General features: G+C 38.2%; 1 protein-coding gene across 1 annotated transcript in view; it reads left to right on the forward strand.

Moving 5' to 3' along the window:
- LOC122814488 (FK506-binding protein 5-like) overlaps positions 1 to 20,386 on the forward strand; it is a 175,903-nt gene that overhangs the window by 140,848 nt on the left and 14,669 nt on the right. The window lies entirely within an intron of this gene.

The raw sequence follows: 20,386 nt of genomic DNA on the forward strand, positions 1-20,386 counted from the left end.
ACATTAAGGTGCCAGCTCGACGTTCAACCTTCCATGAAGGCACTCCCATTTACGCATGTCTTTCGAATGCCCACCCAACCATGGGGAGGACATGCAGACTCCACACAGAAGGCACTCCCCGCACTCCAGCCAAGAATCGAACGGGAGAACCTCTTGCTGTGAGGCAAAAACGCTACCGCTGCACCACCGCGGCATTATATCAACTCCAAGATCACAGTACAGTGGAGAAAAGGACAAATCCCCAATGATGGCCAGACATTGTTTTTCCCTATGAAAAACTTCAATTAAATGGCCATTCAATGAAGAGAGGTTTCGACAAAGTGAGTTTGATAAATAGCAATTCGTAGTAAGTAATCGACATTATGATACAGACCCGAAAAATTCACTAGAAAAATCTTCCAATAAAAAAATGAAAATGGGATGTTTGAAGGCAGAAACTGATGGGTTAGATATCAGAGGGTAGAAACAGGCCGTGTTTGTATTGTCTTTGTTGCTGTACACAATCCAAGCCTTTCCATCATATAAGTTAATTTTCTGAAAATAGTTAGAAACATGCTCTGCAATTATGTTGAAAAGATGAGAAGTCTAGAGTATCCTAGGATAAGTTAACACTTCCAAAAGTATTGGGAGAATGGAATGCTCCCGATCCATAATTATACAGTGATAAAGTAACTGCCATGACATTTCCTCCTGTCCTATCGCACACTTCACACTCGCATCTATGGTCTATATCCTTCACTCACCCTTTCATCGCACTTTGAACTTTACTCCTTTAAACTAGCTCCAGCTAGCTACTAAATAGCTATAGTAAGTGCATTTATTCTACCTAATACTGTTAACGTTGATGTGTGTGTGTATATATATATATATATATATATATATATATATAAATAAATATATATATATATATATATATATATATATATATATATATATATTAGTGTTTTTTTCAACTACTGTAACTTTGGTTCGAAAGTGAAGAAATTCCAAGTGTGTCAGTTTTCTACTCCATTTAACAAGCCAATAAATGAATGAAAACAAACAAATCAGTAAATAACATATAAATCAATAATCAGATTAATCAATAACTTACAGTTTTTTTTTAATTTGTAAGTATGATACAAAACGGGAAACAGTGATAAATCTACTTTTAAAAGGAAGAGAGGTCGGACAGATATTCATTTTGATATCAGTTCAACGAAGGGTGACATCACTGTATGCTATGAGACAGGTTCTGAGTTTTTTGCTCACTGAAGTTGAGTGTGATTTAAAAGAGAAAACATGAAGGTACTTCCAGTTTCAATACCCACTGTCTAAATGTACTTTGTAAATAAGTGCTGTGACTTTATATAAACAATGTTTCCTTTAATTAATTTAACTCTTGGGTGAAAATGAAAAAGGTCCAAGTAAATCAGTGTTCTACCTATGGTAATGAATGAATAAATAAGAAAAAATCAGAAACAAAGAAGTAAACGCAGTAAACTCTCAGTTAACCGGCACCCATGGTAATTGGTGGATGTCAGATAACTGTAGTTTCTGGTTGCTTGAGAGTTACCATTAAAAATAGGCCTGACTAATACTTTACCCTAAACTATTTGTTTGGCTTGACTTGTTCTTAGGTTGGGGAGAGATGGAATTTATTCCTTTCTTCCTTTTTAAAACTCTAAAACTCTAAAAATGTAAGGTATGTTTCTGTGGTGGGGGGGTAGAAAGTACAATACATCAAAATTGGGGAGCACTACAGAATCCTGAAAGCCCAAACTCCTGAGACCAAAATCTCAAAAGTTCAAAATACTGAAAACACACGATACCAACACTTACTATATTCCAGCAGAAGTACATACAGAAACAAATAAAACATAAACCATATTACTCTTCTCCAAGTATAAGCAGGGGGGCAAGCCCCCCTGCACCCATGTGGGGGGCTGCAGCCCCCACACCCCCTGCTACTTATATCAACTCTGAGATTGCACTTAGTATAGTGAAGTGCAATCTTGGAGTTCATATATTTAAGTAGCAGAGGGTGGGGGGGCACAGCCCCCCCACATGGAGGGTGCAGAGGGGGGCTTGCCCCCTGCATATAATTGAAGGGTAATATGTTTCAGTATGTACTTGTGTTGGAATATAGTAAGTGTTGGTATCCTGTGTATTTTCAGTATTTTGAGTTCTCAGTATTTTGTACTTTTGAGATTTTGGTCTCAGGATATTGGTCTTCAGGATTTGGGGCTTTCAGGATTCTGTAGCACTCCCAAAAATTGTACTGTATTTCTTCTAATTATTTTTTCTGGTTGTTTGAAATCCTGTTAACTGAGAGCTTACTGTAAGTGGATGAATGAATAAATAAATAAATAAACAAAATAGGTAATGGTATTATTCCTTTTTTAATGTGAAACTGTGATACAAAATGGAAAACAGCGGTGAAGCTACTTTAAAAAGCAGGAGAGAGTTTTGACAACTATGCATTTTGGATATTATGTCATGGAAGAGAACATCATAGCTGCATGTTGTGAGACAAACTTATGATTTTTTTCAATGCAGTTAAATGTGATTTTAAAAAAGAGACCCTAAAGGTAGTTCTACCTTCAGGACCAAGCATAACATCATACAATGTTATTTCGATGAAAACTGTTCAGATAGCTGAGTAAACAAACCAAAACAGAGGTTTGGATGATATTCACTGCTCAAGACATTCAGTGCTGCTGGCACAATGCCATGTGACTTGCATTCTGTTAAGGCTACCAACAGTTTTAATGCAATACATAGTGTACCTGATGGAGTGTGGGACAGACCAAAAAACTTATTAGATACATCTTGGAGCTGTTATTTACTGCAGATGAGAAAGTGTGAGCAAATATCCCCTAGGCAAAGTCCATTAGATCATGTAATGCATGGCACCCCTGTGTCCATCTGTTTTCAATAAACACAGACTTGAGTATGCCTTTTGTAAACCAGGTGACACCTGGTCCATAAAAGTATCTGGTTTAAGTGGACATAAACAGATTTTAACTTGCCCAGACTTGTGAAATATGTAGGTGCATGTTGTGTGAAACCCAGGATCCTGTAATGTACTTTATAGCAGGTTTTGTTTTATCTTCAGGCCCCTTGTCACAAATAATACTGGTATGTACAGCTGAAGAAATACCCTTTTAACTTTTCTATTGAGTATAGCTGCAGGTGTAGCTTTGCCGACTGCAAACTTCTCTTACTGTCCATCTTGGGAAAATCAGACTGTCCTGTGCACTGTATGTTGTAAAATTAACCCACCCCGAGTGCTGAATTTGATAGGGATGGCTTATTTCTACAGATATAAATGTGCATGGGTCAGTCCGGAAAAATAAGGAGAAAGACACAGAGGCTCGTCACAGGCTAGGAAACAATCACTTGGCTACAGTAGGTATGTACATTTTGTCTCAGAAATTAGAACTTAAGTCCCTGTTTGGACAAAAGTCCATCACTAAAATGTATGAAAAACATAAAGAGGTATTAAAGGAGGATTTTTGAAGGTGAAAATGGGAGGTTTAAAGCTGGATAAAACTGTATGGTATATTTTGATGACCTTCATGTTTGTGTGTGTGTGTGTGTGTGTGTGTGTGTGTGTGTGTGTGTGTGTGTGTGTGTGTGTGTGTGTGTGTGTGTGTGTGTGTGTGTGTGTGTGTGTGTGTGTGTGTGTGTGTGTGTGTGTGCATGTGAGTGCGTGTGTGTTTGTGAGCCATACCTTGCAGTTGAGGTGAGAGGGTGTTTTTAAAAATATGACTGCAAACTGCAATTATGCTTTGGAAAGTAGAAAATGTCTGTATCTTGAGATAAGTTAAAAATTCCAAAAGAATGCAGAGGATGAAATGTATCCAATCTTGGGTTACTTTGTAATGCTGTGACTGCCATCACCTCTCCATCTCTGCTGTCCTGTACTTCACACTATGTATCTTCTACACTTTTCATTCACTCTCTGTTCCCCATGTGAGCTTTTCTTCTTTACTTCTAGCTAAAGCTACTCACTATATTTTGTTAATAGCTGCAGTACATGTAGTGATTTTCTTTTTCTAACTTCACTTCTGAATCTGATGTTCACTTCTCTAAAGTTGCTTTGTACATAATTGCTATTGTTGTATGCAATCAGTGTTTCTTTCTACAACTCTAACACCAGTCTGATCATGAAAGTAGTCTGCGGGGATCAATTCACCCAGTTCACTTCATGTTTTGGTAAAAAAACAGAAGGCCTCACTGCAGCTGATAGTTCTGTGTCTAGGGCTGTTATTCACATGGAGTTCTATTAGAATGAATGCAATGAGCTGAGATCCAAAACTATCATCTAGTCGGTGTTACATGATAAATACCAGATAAACATTTAACACATATCTAAAACAATAATCGGCTTGCTCTGAATTTATCTGGCATTACACAGCAAAGCCCCAGAAAGAACAATGGAGCAACCTGATTCCCGAGGTATTTCTGCCAGGCAGGACAGACTCCTTTCATAACTGTGCTTCATATTCTGTTGGTACCTGTTCACTCTAACCCCATTACTGACCTCCAAGTTACTGTACATGTAAAACAATCCCCCAATGACACTTTATAATTACTATTCTGTGGCATCTTAAAGATGTCTCTTCTTTGATAACCAGGCAGTCAGATGGGTTACATACAAAGGGAAGGTCCGTAGGATAGGTAAGGAGAGTCTGTCTGACTAACGCAATAATGAACAGGAATAAGGAAGGCCCAATACTCACCTGACTTATGTTTAACCACCGGTTAACAAAAATGTATGCGGTATGTGTCCAAAATATATTGTAATAAAGAGGCAAGCATGAAAAATATTGTCCGTTACAAAGAAAATACCAATTAATTAACTTGCAAACTAAGCAGTTCTTGAATTAAACATTTTTCAGTAAGAATACAATAAATACAATAAATAATTTTGATCTGCTGAGAAAAAATAATGCAAATATACAAATATAAACTAAAATAAAGGAGTTGAAACAAAGTGCAAAGGCTGTTTTGAACATTCAGAAACTTAAAGCCGACAATAGAAAATGCATTCAGTAAGGTAAGTCCTGCCCCATTGTAGGTCCATTGGTAAAGTTTCAGTAAAAGTAATGAGTCAAATATAAAAAATAAAAATTTACCACAATTGGAGTCATTAAAATGCTTCCTTTATAGTCAAAGTAAATATGTCCAGTGGTTAAGACCTATGAAGTATTACGTCACAGTGCAGTCTTTTTAAGTGTTAAAATGCAAGGAATGCAGGGAAAAACAGTCTTTGGAAGAAAACCTGAAGCAAAAGGTCAGTAATGAAAGTCACATACAAAAATTACTTCAGAAAAATAGCAAATGCAGATGTTTCACAGAAAACCATAATCAATATTGTAATCTGTGTATGTGAAAGTATCTTATACACTTGGATACCTGCAGAATTCTATTTACCAGCTCAGCCTTGCAACAAGCAGAGAGAAATATGACAAAATCAATTATCTCATTCTTGTATAGTTACACATTAAAATCCAGCAGAACAACATTTAAAGAAACATAAAAACTAAAACGCACAAACCCATGTTCCAAGTCAGTTTAGTGTTACTGTGTTTTAAAATGTATTATTGTTATTTGTACAGGGCAAACACAGTCCTAAGAATATCTGTGACAAAGCAGGCTAACTGCAACCATCAATTCCATGCAGGGAAAATATCCTGAAACAGGTAGCAAGGAAAAACAGCCCATTCTATGTCTGTGTTTCCTTAATGTTGTATCTGCATTACGTCATTTCCTAATTCCTAGGAAGCTCAGTACCATGACAAATACTGTGTTTACAGTAATGTTCCTTTTCATTGGATTCTGTACCACTTGACAGAAACATAACACAAGCAATATTGTCCGTGCAGGCTGCCTTGCTTGTTATGATGCACACAAATTAGATAAGCAAATTCCCCAACGACTCATCTGCTGGTGGCTAGAGAGCTCTTTGTCCATTAACCTAACTGCTTATTGGACAAATATTTCTTCCTTGGTGCATACTGTTTAGGGCAATGAAACTATTATTTGTACTAAAACCACCCACACTGCACCAATCATGTTAAAGCACACACAATGGCCAGCTGTGGCATTTCTGTCATAACTTCTGCTTACAATAGCAGAGGACTATCAGCAGAACCTAAGACCACAACCAGTAACCCCCAAAACCCATAAATGTTGTTTACATGTGTAAGTGCAGACAGCATTCAGAACAAATATAATCTAGTAAAATACTGGCTACATGACTACCACCCTGGCATCATCACAGTCTCTAAGGCATGAAGACTTATGCTGTTGACATCCTTACTTTTGATGCTCAGATTTATTTAATGGTGGAACTGCACTCTTTTTCTTTTGTTACTTTTTCATTATTTTGCAACTTAATAGACAGCAAGAAGAATAATAGTAAGTTGTAACTGAAGGTTTACAAATAAATCTAGCAAGCAGTAAAAGTAGGCAAGTGCAGTAGATAAAGGAAAAATAATACAAGGGTTACATCGACAAGCACAACAATAACAAAAATGACAACAATAATGCCAGTTATTATAATGATACATCCAGGGAAGACAGGCAACGAATTAAGTAACAATGGAGGAGCATCAGACATCTTAGTACACATTTCCTTAAGAATGAATCTGAAAGTATATGAAGTGATTTTAGCCAGAATGCAACTGAAACGAAAAAGAAGAATGCAGTTAGAAAAATTGCCTTCCAGGTAGTTCTCTAATCACAGAATTTCTTTTTCAAATGTGGATTTCCCAGCTCTTCCAGAAGTGTATATATGTGTCCAATCGTTCTTTCCCTAATTTTCCCACATAGATCCCTTACATCATACCTTCCTCACTACATCACTCTTCCTCTCTTCTTTCTCTTCCTCCACTGCCTTCCTGAGCACCCCACTGTATATCAATCTGTCCCCTTTCACCTCCTTGTATCAAAGACTTTTTTCTTTGTTCAAAAGTCCTAAACTGTCCTTCTTTCCTTTCTGCTTGTAAATGCTATATTTTCCACAATCCTCTCTCTTCCCATTCTGCCAGTACCTTTCTAAACACTTGTTGCTCTCACTCATATCCTACATGCCCTAAAAGCTTTACATTCTTCTTAATAAACATCTTCAAATCTACCTCCATTGATTCTCTGTATAAATATACCCCTTCCCTTATTTCTATCATTGACTTATCACCTTTTCCATTTCACCCTCTCATTCACCATATCCCTTAGTCTTTGCACCATATTTGCTGCCACTGCATACCTTCTAAACATGGGCAAGACCCGTCCCCCATGACCTTCCTTGATCTCATTCTCTCCTTCACAATCCTTGATGTTCTTCATGTTACACTGTTGCAGTCATCACATTTGGGTAATCTGCTTGCAGTAGCCCTCAGTCGGCCTGATTATCAAAGTCTTGGGTCCTGCGTCAGTTGCTGTCTCATCTTCCATGATGTCAGGTAGTCAGGGGTATAAAGCATGCAGCTGACATCATTACATCAGTCTTTCTTGCTGTGCGGTGCCTGAAGCAGAAGCAGTTTGCAAGTGCCGGTCGGCCGACTCCTGAAATTTTCGTTTTCGAGTTTCAGAACCAAAGTCTTCAACTAAAGCTAAGTACCCCATTGGGGAAACTTTTTCTTGCTCTAAACCAATGTCAGTAAAAGTCAGTAATTGTATTTCTTGTGAAAAGTAAATACCTCATAAAGATTTTCATTTGTATTGTATTCCTTGCCTAGGTCCTGACCACGATGTATCTCGCTGTTGGTTTTGTGCCTTATTTAAACAATGAACTATTCATCATCGGTATATTTACACTTCTAAATATTTGGTACTCGGTTCAATTACCCAGATATAGCTTTAGTAAGCCACCCGACTACCGACATTCTGAAAAAACACAAAGATAAAGACTGAGACAGGTGGCCTAGGTCCAAAGCTGCCGATGACGCTTCTCCTAAGTTAGTCACCAGTTCACCCATTCAGAGTCTGGTATGCCGCAAGATGCTTCAACTGTGGAACCTGCGGCTGTCTCTACCTTGGATGGGTCTGGAGCAGCTGTGCAGGCACCGGCTTCAGAGGGTGTATTCAGGCCTACTGACTTGCATATTAAACCGATGCCATCTTCTTCTTCAAGGCCTAAAACTCGATCCATGTCTAGAAAATCGAAGCCCAGACCGCATGGTCAGGCCTCTATGCCTAAAAACAAATGATAAGAATGGCTGAAGACCTTATTACTTTAATCAGGGGAAGCCAACCTTCCCCCTCTAAGAGACCTAGGACTGAATTTGCTTATGATACTTCTGATCAGGATTCTGAAATTTCTGTTTCCTCTGATGACCAGGATTTACCCTTATCTACCTATGAGGATTCTGATGCAGAGGACTCTATTCCCTCTGCTCCCCCCCCCCCCCAGAGGATTTCTCTTTTGGTGAAACCTTACATATTCTTAGGGAGCATTTTCGCTGGGAAAGCCAGGATTACTCTGATTCTAAAAAGAGGCTTAGGTATTTCTTACTCCTGCCCCAACACAGGCCTTTAGCTATCCCCCTGTACTGGATATTGTTGATGATGCCTTTTCAGAATCTAGCTTGGCCCCTGACTCTTTACATCCTCTCCCAGAAAACCAGATAGATATTACAGGGTTCCTGAATCTCACAAGTTCCTCATTAAAAATCCTACTGCAGATCCTGAGACCATTTCACAGGGACCCAAGGGCATTAAGGCTACTACTGGCAAAAATCCTACCCCCTCTGATAGAGATTCCAGGGCAATGGATAGATAGGGTAAGAAGGCATACACTTCTGCAACCTTGGCCATTAGGGCCTTAAATTGCCAGCTTCATATGTTAAAGTATCAGCAGCATATTATTGGATTGCTTAAACAGAAAATTATGTTGATTCCTGACTGTGCTGAAAAAAAGGATTTACAGGATTTAATGCATTCTGCTGAACACGTTGGGAAAACATACTTTGCAATGTGGCTTTGATTCACTAGAGGCATCTTGCAGGGCTGCTGTCACTGGGTCTGTTCTTAGAAGGCATGGTTGGCTTAAGGAGGAAGTCTTCCCAACAAGTGACAACAACTTAAAAGAACCAAATGAATACTTCTGGTATGATGACAATAACGATAGATGCCTCGACTCAGACACACAAATTTTTATTTTACAAATATACAAAAGATAAAAGTACGTTAAGCGCTTTCATCTGTATCCAGACTTCATCAGAACGTACATCAAGATGTTACAACTTGTTTATATAGCTCATCTGACCCAATTTGGCGCCAAAGCTGCTTGCGGTGCTAATTAAACATACATTACATTGAAAATGCATTGGATTTTAAAAATAGCATAAATATTGTGCCAATGTTGCTATTACTACAGCTGATATCATTATAAAATGATGATTAATATTGCAAGATGATGTACATAATTCATTTTTAAAAAACATATAAAATGTAAAATATACAATATAAAATGTACATGCTAAAAATAATGTCAGTCTTCTCTATGCCCTAATAAAATAATATAATATATTTTCACTTTGTGTACACTCACTATATTGGTCCTGTGCTATTACCTAATACATTGATGGTAAAAAATACTGATATGCTAATATAGTAGCCTGGTTCCCCTAGCTTCTACCTATTTTCTCAATGTTAGAAAAGGTTTTATGCTGATGTTATCATTTATTCCTGGAAAGTTTGTGGCATCAGAAATTATCTGCCACTTACTCTCTTTCATAGCTAACAAGGCTTTGATATTTCCCCCATATGGTGATTGTTCTACCTTGTCAATAATGTGAAACAGAAAATGATGATTTTCATTTGTATTAAATACATGACGATACAGAGCATTTCTGTTGTCTTTAACACTAATAGCATACTGATGCTCATAAATACGTTTTTTGAAATGTCTTTCTGTCTTACCTATGTAGAATGCGTTGCATGCTACACAGGTAGCCAAATAAATCACAAAGTTAGAACTACAGTTGCCATGGATACTTGGTATAAATGTTCGGTTTGTATTATCTAATCTGGTACCTCTACATATCTTGATGTGTTTGCATTGATTACAATGCCCACATTTTGTCGTGTATTTATTTACTCTTACTGATTTACCTTTAGTGCTTTCCAGTAATTTTTTGATATTGAAACCTGTCTTGTATACTGTTTTCGTATGAATTCCTAAAATTAACATGGACTCTTTATTAACTACAAATTGATTCCATCGCTCTTTTATACATGTTTCTATATATTTCACCATAGGTGAATAGGTTAATACACATACCCTTGGGCCGTACTCAGATGACGTATAATCACCCATAGTGGTTGAAGTGATGTTGTTGTCACCTAACAAGGGCTTAAACTTTTTTCCCCATTCATCTGTTATATATTTATTAATTTCATTCAGTACTTTTTCAGGATACCCTCGGTTTATAAACATGGTTCTAATGAGATCTATTTCTCTCAACATTATATCTTTTGTTGAGCACATCCGAGCTGCCCTTATGCATTGACCTTTATAAATATTTTTAAAAACATTTTTAAAAACATGCTTAGGGTGGTTGCTGGTATATGCCAGATAGTCGTTTGAAAAAGTACCCTTTCTATAAATACGTGATGTGAAGCCAGTGTCCCCATGACTTATATAAGTATCTAGATATGCTATTCCGTCCTCTTTTATAACATGGGTGAATCTCAAAAATTCCGTTGTACTATTGATATAACTTATGAATTTTTCTATTTCATCCAACGGACCATCCCATAAAATAAACAGATCATCAAGGAATCTGGTATAATACCTGATGTACTGATAGAATTCGGATTTAAAGATGTATTCAGATTCCCATTCAAGCATTACCATGTTGGCAAAAATCGGGGCACAAGATGCGCCCATGGCAACGCCTCTGATTTGCTTAAAAAACTCACTTTGGAACTGAATGTAATTACAATCAAGAATCAAGCCCATCATGTCGGTTATCAGACAAATTTTGTCCCAACTCATATTAGTGTTTTTTCTTAAGCTATTCGAAAAATACTCCAGCCCTACTTCTTTGGGAATACAAGAGAATAGATCAACCACATCAATGGTTATAAATCTTAATTCCTTTTTCCATATCTGCTTGGTTAATTGTGCTAGAAACATCCATGAATCCTTGATTAGATGTGGTGTAAACTTGTATACTGGTTTGACCCATCTATCAATAGCGGTACCTAAGGGAAATGTTTTTGCTCTACTTCCGGATATGATAGGCCTAAAAGGTGGATGTTCTAAATTTTTATGCACCTTGGGAATCCCCACTATGGTTGCTAACACTGGAAATTCAACTTTTAAAAACTCATATGTCTCATTGGTAATTCTCTTGTCCAGCATATATTCTTCCAGGGCCAGATCAATACACCTATGTCCAATGTTTATTTCATTGGAAGACGTTTTTTCATAGTTCCCTGAGTGATATAATATATTTTGTATCTCACTGATATAATCCGAACTATTAAACATAACAATGCCTCCACCCTTGTCGGGTTTCATTAATCTAACTTCCTTATTATTAATAAATTCTGTGAGGCATTCCTGTTCTATCTTTGTGAGGTTTGATTCAGTTTTGGTGTCTTTTCCTTTTAATTTATGCATATCACTACATACCATTTTTTCAAAAAGTTGTATATTGAAGTTACTTGGAGGGATAAAGGTACTTTTCTTTCTCAATTCACTGTATGTTCTATGTTCTGTCCCATTAGACTGTTGATCAAAAAGTAATGCTAAGTTCAATCTCCTGCAATACAACTTCACTTCCACAATCGTGTCTACAAGATTGAATTTGACAGTGGGAATAAACTTCATGCCCTTAGAAAAGAAACTGAAAAATTCATTTGTGTGTCCGAGTCGAGGCATCTATCGTTATTGTCATCATACCAGAAGTATTCATTTGGCTTAAGGAGGAATCTTTGCCAGATCACGTTAAAGCTAAATTGTTGGATGCTCCCTTAAACCAGGAATGTCTGTTTGGCAACAAAGCAGAAAAAGTACTTAAAAGGATGAGGAAAAAGCTAAATTTATGCAAACTGTTAAAGATTTCCTGCAAGTACAGCCTCCAAGATTTAGTAGGCGTTGGCCCTCTAAGAATTGGTCCTTTTCTGCCTTTTCCAGGCCTTCTCAGTCCAAACCCAGAACCAGTATAACACCCAGGCTTCAGTCCCAAGGTACGCACAGGACTAAGCAGTGGGGGGCTCCCACTTCCAAATCTGGGAGTAGTAAGACTCCCCCCTATGGTAAACTGTCTCAATGACTTAACTTTAAAACTTCCAAGCCCTTCTCAACTGGCTGCTCCTTTAGGGGGAAAGATTGCTCTGCAGGCAAAAAACTGGGAACTCATTACCAGGACAAATGGGTTTTAAATATAGTTTCTCAAGGATACAGATTCCACTTCCACACTTTACCAACCCCAAACAGCTGGCCAGATCTACCCCCAAATCAGTGGGCAGAGGCTCAAAAGCATGTACTTTTTCTCTTAAGTATAAGGGCTATTCAAACTGTCCCACAAGAGGAAAGGAGACAAGGTTTTTACTCAAGAGTTTTCCTGGTGCCCAGAAAAGACAACACATGGCATCATATCCTTGATCTCTCTATCCTAAACACCTTTTTGGTGATCCCAAAATTCAAGATGCTAACTCTTCACCAGTCGCTTCCTATGCTAGGCCAGGATGCCTGGTTGGCAACACTGGATTTAAAGGAAGCCTACCTGCACATCACAATCAAGGAATCTTGCAGACGATACCTATGCTTCAAAGCAGGCTACATGCACTATCAATTCTCTGCACTGCCCTTTGGCCTATCTTCTGCACCCAGGGTATTCACAAAGTGCCTAGGTCCAGTCATTGCATTTTGCAGGCAAAGAAATATTCAAATATACCCATACCTGGATGATTGTCTAATTCAGGCAGAAAGCCAGGACATACTTCTGAATCATCTGGCGTTTGTACAAAAGGTGCTAACCTGTCTGGGGTACACCATAAACTAAAATAAATCACATATTGTACCCTGTCAACAAATTGTATTCCTGGGAGCAAGCTTAAACACAACTTCCCAGATGGCTTTCCTCACGCCAGAGAAACAAGTTCATTTGACAGCTTACTTCAAACTAATGGCCACAAAAACCCTGCTATCTGCAAGACAAATACTGCAAGCCTTGGGGTTCATGGCCTCTTGCATTCTCTTAATTCCATATGCAAGACTGCATATGAGGAAACTACAATGGTATCTAAAAAGCCTATGGTGTCAACATTCCCAGGATCTAGAAGCAATGATTCCTATCATACCTTGCCTACAGTTAGAGTTCTTTTGGTGGGCAAAGGCCTGCCACCAAAACAAGGGACTGCCATTCACTCTACCCCCTGCCACCCAAACCCTAACAACAGACGCATCAGACTATGCATGGGGGGGGGGCTCATCTGGCAGGAAAGTGCATTCAGGGCAAATGGAACCCAAGTCAAATGCACCTGCATATCAATCAAAAAGAAATGTTAGCTGTACAGAATGCTCTGACAGCCTTCAAGGGCCACATTCTTCCAGGACAGTTAATGGTAATGACGGACAACACCACTGTTAGGTGGTACATAAACAAGCAGGGGGGAACCCACTCTTACCCTCTCTGCAGCCTAGCCATGGCTCTGTGGAATACAGCCTTGAGCTACCAAGTGCACCTACAGGCTCAATTCCTGCCAGGAAAGCTAAACACGCTGGCAGATGAACTAAGCAGAAATCTCATGGACCTGCACGAATGGAAACTGGAACCAAAGACATTCAACATGTTGAGAAACAAATGGGGGAGCCCAGATATAGACCTGTTTGCCTCCCCGCAGAACTACCAGTTGGACAAATTCTACACAAGGACTCCCCACAAACAAGCTTGGAAAGTGGATGCCCTGTCCTTCACCTAGAAAAATCTATCAGTTTATGCCTTTCCTCCTCTGCTTCTCCTCTCCAAGGTACTACTAAAGATCAAACAGGACAAACCAAGGACGATACTGATTGCACCAGACTGGCCATGCCAACACTTTTACCCCCTCTTGCACAGTGTGTCACTGCTGGCACCATGGCACCTGCCTCAGACCCCTACCCTGCTGTCCCAGCAGGAGGGCCAGATTCTGCACCCTCAGCTTCAAACCCTGAACCTGGCAGCCTGGCTAATTACCTCATCTCTCTGTTACCATCCCTCAGTAAACAAGTGTTGGATGTCATTCTGGAGGCAAGGAGGCCTAGTACTAGAAAATCTTATGCTAAAAAATGGAAAAGATTCTTTTCCTGGAACCAAACTCAGGGGATGGGCACAGCAGCGCCCAATTTACCTCAGATTCTTCAATACTTAACGGAGATGCTTCACAAGGGCCTTTCCTTTTCCTCCATCAAAATTCATGCCTCAGCCATTTCAGCTCATTACAACACAGAACCACCTCTCTTCTCTCATCCACTGCTCAAGCAGTTCCTCAGAGGGGCCAAAAACTTAAGACCACCCAGGAAAGCCCCAACTCCAGCCTGGGACCTTAACTTTGTATTGGAAAAACACACACTACCACCTTTTGAGCCAGCTGCAAGTGCAGAGTTAAAATTCTTTTCTTGGAAAACAGCCTTCCTTTTAGCCATCACTTCAGCAAGAAGGGTGTCTGAATTACAGGCCCTTATGGCAGTGGAGCCTTTCATCATCTTTCATGTGGACGGGGTGTCCCTCAGGACCAATCCCTCCTCCATGCCCATGGTAGTATCCAGTGTGGCTCTTAATAAGTCCATTCATTTGCCAACCTTCTTTTCTAATCCACAGAACAAAGGGGAACAAAGGATACTGCACTCCTTAGATGTGCAGAGACAACTTAGATTTTACTTGGACAGGATTGAACCTCTCAGGAAATCTGAACAGCTGCTGGTGGCATTTGCTGCAGGGGCTGAGGGGAAAGCCATTTCAAAGCAAACCATTTCTAAATGGATAGGCCATTGCATTAATTTCTGCTATAAGCACCATGGAAAACCTATCCCACAGGGGATAAGACCACATTCAACAAGGGCTGCATCTACCTCTACAGCCATTCTCAGAGGTGTCCCTACCAGGGACATCCTAGAAGTTGCTACCTGGAGTTCTGTACATACTTTCACCAAGCATTACCATTTGCCAATTTTCTCTAAATCCAGAGCTGGTTTTGCCACTGCAGTCTTGCAGGGCCTCATAGCTGGTCCTAATGCTATCTAAATTCCTCCTCCCATCCTTAGCTTTGGGAATCTACCCAAATATGATGACTGCAACAGTGAAACACAAAGAACATAGTACAGTTGTGTGCACTTACCATAAATGTAGATGTTCGAGTGTATTCACTGTTGCAGTCCTGGTTACCCTCCATCCAGCCCCCTGACTTATTTTGGCTATACCTCTATTCCTTTTTACTATGCTTAAAAGCTTTTTGGTGTATTTGCTTTTTTGTTGGAGGTATAACCTTGTATATATATTTAATTGTTTCCCATTAGGGGGGCACCTGACATCTGGGGCAAGACAAACTGATGTAATAGTGTCTGCTGCATGCTTTATACCCCTGACTACCTGACGTCATGGAAGAGGAGACAGCAACTGATGCAGAACCCAAGACTTTGATAATCAGGCCGACTGAGGGCTACTGCAAGCAGATAACTGAAATGTGTTGACTGCAACAGTGAATACACTCAAACATCTACATTTATGGTAAGTGTAGACAACTGCACTTTTTCATTCCCTCTCTAAACAAATCTAGCACATTGTGTGTATTTCCCAAGCCATATTACTGATGCCTTTATCTGTATGTGCCTCTGTAAATCACTGATGGTAACACCATCACCAATACTACCACTGTATGTGCCTCGGTAAATCACTGCTGGTTACACCATCACCAGTACTACCTCTCCCACTCACTGTATTCACCCAGTTAGCCCTCTTGGCTAACATCCCTTTTATTACATTCTGCACCTCCTCTCATTTTTCTTCTTAATTGTCTCCACCAGGTACTTCTCCCCTTCCCCCAACCACAGCAAGGCTACTGGAGTCTACACTCCTTTCCAGACCCTTATTAACAGGGCCTTCATAGGATGATACCACAACCCTAATTCTCTTCTGAACTTTTCTGAGATTGTTAACACAGGAGGCAGCATCCCCTCTACATCCTGCAGGAATAACATGCAGTTGACAGCTTATTTATACCACTTCACTCCTACTAATATTGTACTACATTCTTTTTAAAGTTTAAAATCAGCCATGAAGTTTTTCACCTTTGTATAACAACTCTACTCTCTCTGGTCTTTTCTCCAACCCTGTATTGCATTTTCTTATTGCACAGAAGTAATTCCTAAGATATTCATCTCTTGTTTTGTAAAATATAGGCCCTTGTCCTTGCTATCCATATATCCTTGGCTTTATTCTTTTTCAGAATCAATCCCTTTTCCTAACTCTAGCAGTAATATTATAATAGTTTCCATTTAACAGTGTATGTAATTAATATAACATCATCTGCATACACTAGAACAGACAACTTTAAAGATGTCCTCAATTCCACCTTATTTTATTGTTTATCTTTATATAGTAATACTATGACATTATTTATTAAGGAAGATAGGTTTGCATTTAATGAGCACCCCTGTTTTATTCATCATTTCATACTATTTGTTTCCTTTGGCCATTCATTTACAAAAGATATTTGTTAAACTATAATGTTTCAATACAGACATTTGGCAATTTTTTGATAAACCCAACTACTTGCAGAATATTCTTCAATACTTTGTGATGAAATGAGTCAATTTTTTGAAATGCTACATGATAGTAATTTCCCCATATTTTATCCATATTTATGATTCATATTATTTAACTTCTCAACCTTCAATACCATGAACTTATTTTATATTAGTTTTACAACACTGTATTCAACCTCAGTTTTAAAATTTAAGGTAATGCTAATAATCTAGGTTGCATAACCTTATAGGTTACCATTTTACTGTCTTATCTTTCTCCCTCTCTCTTTTGCACTGTTTGTCTTACATGAAAAAAGAATCCTTTTTAAGCTACCTCTTCTTTAGTGATCTCCCTGAGTACTAGTAATTTAAAATAAGATACATTTTGCTGTCTTATCACTTCTTTATATGAATCATAACCTAGTCTTTCTTTCACTGGAGGTGTACATCCTTTAACACTCTTCAGTGCTTATACCTAGCTTTTCTAATGTACTGTTCTTTTCTACTTTAAGGATGCCGTCTTCAAACAGCCATTTTAATCCCCACAATCCTTCAGAGTAATCTTTTTCTATACTATATAAATTGGTTACAAAATATGTTGTTCTCAGAATTTGTTTTTATGTACAATTTTATTTTTATTATATCTTAAATAGATCATAAAACCGTGTTCCGAATTAGCTAATAAAGCATTTATTTTTCATATCTACCTCTTACAGCCACATTCTGTCATCAAAGAATACCTGTCATTTTTTATTTGTAAGTTGTTGTTAAATATCTCCCTTTTATTAAAGGACAAGTATACTATGAACGCAACATTCACTTTTCCTAGATTCTATTTTCATACCTAGAGGCTGATCCACATTCTTTTATATATGAGAAAAAATGGCTTAGCATTTTCTCCCACTGCACTGTCAGCTCTGTCAGTGCACACCGTATTGGTCTGAATGAAATTATATGATCATTTCATTACATATTTTCTCCAGCTTTTTGCATCATAATGCCTGTCACATTTGAAAGTACTTTTCTAAGAAAAACAAACAAAGCAAACTACTCATAGCTCTTTTTGCTATTTCACATTCACTGAGGTCATAAAGGCATTCAGTCTCAAAATTCACAGCTCTGCGATTTGATGTTATTGTATAAAGCTACATTCTTTCCCTTTCCTGGGGTCATAAACCTGTTAAACCTTTTGTAGTATGAAGGTGAATAAACCTGATAACCACTAAGAACACCTTCACTAATTAGCTGAGATTGTAAGTTAAGAACTATATCACTCAGTCTTAATTAAGGAAAGAGAAAAGTACTTGAAACTCACAAAATATCACTTTTTTAAAAAAACCTAAGTTCTCATTTATTGCTGTATCCTTTTTCAGTACCTTTTAATAGCTAATGTAACATATATGTAGGAAAGACATGTACAACAGTTACTGCAAAACATCACTGACATTGTTTTACTGATGATTCTCATACTTGACAGTATTTCTCAATACTTCTGTGATGATATGGGCAAGTGCCAGCATAGCCAGTTGGAGTTTTATAAACAATGATATGTCCTTTGAATATCAAACTGATTTATACAAGATGATTATGTTACAAATGTATTAGAACTGTATGTCAAGTGTATATTAAACTGATTTGTATTGATGCCTGTGCTGAAAATGCATTTGTGAGGTTTGCTTGTGTTGAAATGTATCAACAGTGCACCCAGCTGAAATTAACAGAAATGTACATGTATTATGGTAAATGAATTAAATGTATATTAATAGAGGACACTGAAACAGCAAGAGTTACAGCTGCCTTATTTTAAGAGAAATAAGAGAAATGTAAATGAGCTGTTAAACCATTAAAATGCCCCTTCACAGTGCTGGATAGGACTGCAGAGGGTGGGCCTGGGAAACAGCCTTTCTTCATTAGCTCAGTGAAAAGAGGGGAGGCCCCAGGCACTGCCATAAACATTTAGATGTGTTTATAGCCGTCTGCTAAATTTCCTGTATCAGCTTCCAATGGGATACTGTGAGAACCTAGAGTCAGGTGACCAGATGAGGTCATTCTCCCAGCCCTCTTGGAAATTATATTTTAGATATTAAAAAGAGAACTCTGAGATTATTGAGTATTCTGTTTGCGAAGCCTGCCTAGAAAGACCCACACCCACAGCATCTTGCCTTGTAGTAGTAAGTAACTTAATTAGGAAACAGTAAAATTCTCTTAGATTCAGTCAGGAATATATTGAAGCTTAGCTGAGATATTGTTGTCCATTGATGTTATTTTAAATATTTCCTGTGATTTGGATTCCGGTGTCTCACTCTAAATAGATACTTAGTATTTTCTTGTTCCTTTATTATTTACTATTAAATATATTTAAACCTTCCAACCCCCCCCCCCAGTGTGGGAGGCTGTGCACCCCACACACTCCTAACTACATATACTAACTCCAGGATCGCACTATAGTGGGGAAAAGGGCATATACATTTTATCTGCCCAACAGTACTTACATTCAGTGAAATGTGATTTGGTGAAATGAGTTTTCAGTGATTTGAGCTTTCAGTGATTTGATGTGAGTGATTTGAAATTCAGTGAAATGTGTTTTCAGTGACTGATTTATATATATATATATATATATATATATATATATATATATATATAGAAATCTATATCTGATCTGTATCATCCCTCTCTCTCTCTCTATATATATATATATACATCTATATAGAATATATATATATATATATATATATATATATATATATTATATATACATATATATATATATATATATATATATATATACACACACACACACACACACACACACACACACACACACATATTGATAGGTACATTGTGTGTGTGTGTGTGTGTGTGTGTGTGTGTGTGTGTGTGTATATGTTTCCCCTTGGTTGCCTCACTGTCTATTGAGCCCATCCCTTTTTGTCTCATAATGAACCCATTTTACAGCCTGTTTGTTCCTAGAGGTGTGAAGTGGATGAGACAGAAAGAAAAGCCAAAATCTGAATAATAGGGTATTGGGTTTTTGTATTGAGCCTTACCAATCCAATGTGTATGCCCATATGATCCAAGAGGCTAGGTATGCAATAGGCCAATGTGATGTTTGTTCATGCCTGTGCACAATGCAGTCAAAGTCCTTGAGCCCCTTGCAGACAGACCCCTGTGTAATCCCCAATGATCACCTGGGACTTCAACCTTGGAGATCTTGCTTGGAAACATGATCACTCCCACTCCTCTGAAGAAAGACGAGATTGATAATCCCTGATGTTCTTCATTTGACACCTGCTGCACTAGCCTAAACTATATGGGTTATATCCTGCCAAGGACATAACAGCTGAACAGCTACCAAAGCTTCGGGGCACCTTCCATGCACCCAAACAATTAGCCAGCTTGAGCTGAGCTATTTAAATCACAGCCCTTCAGAGCTTTCCTGTCACCACATACAGTGCTCCACTGTGGGCTTTCAAGGATCGATGATCAGCTATCACTGTTCCTTTGTAGGCAGATAAGTTCCCTTTGGGGGAAAAAACGTTCATTTTTTTTTTGTGATGGAAACCTAACCTTTTCTATAAAATATTTATATTTTACCTAGGAAAAACATTTTTTTATTGACTGTTGTGTGACTTTCATTCCCCTTTAAATGCAAGCATCACT

This window comes from Protopterus annectens, chromosome 10.part0, assembly GCF_019279795.1.
Source record: "Protopterus annectens isolate FY-2018-M chromosome 10.part0, PAN1.0, whole genome shotgun sequence".
Lineage (NCBI taxonomy): Eukaryota > Metazoa > Chordata > Ceratodontiformes > Protopteridae > Protopterus > Protopterus annectens.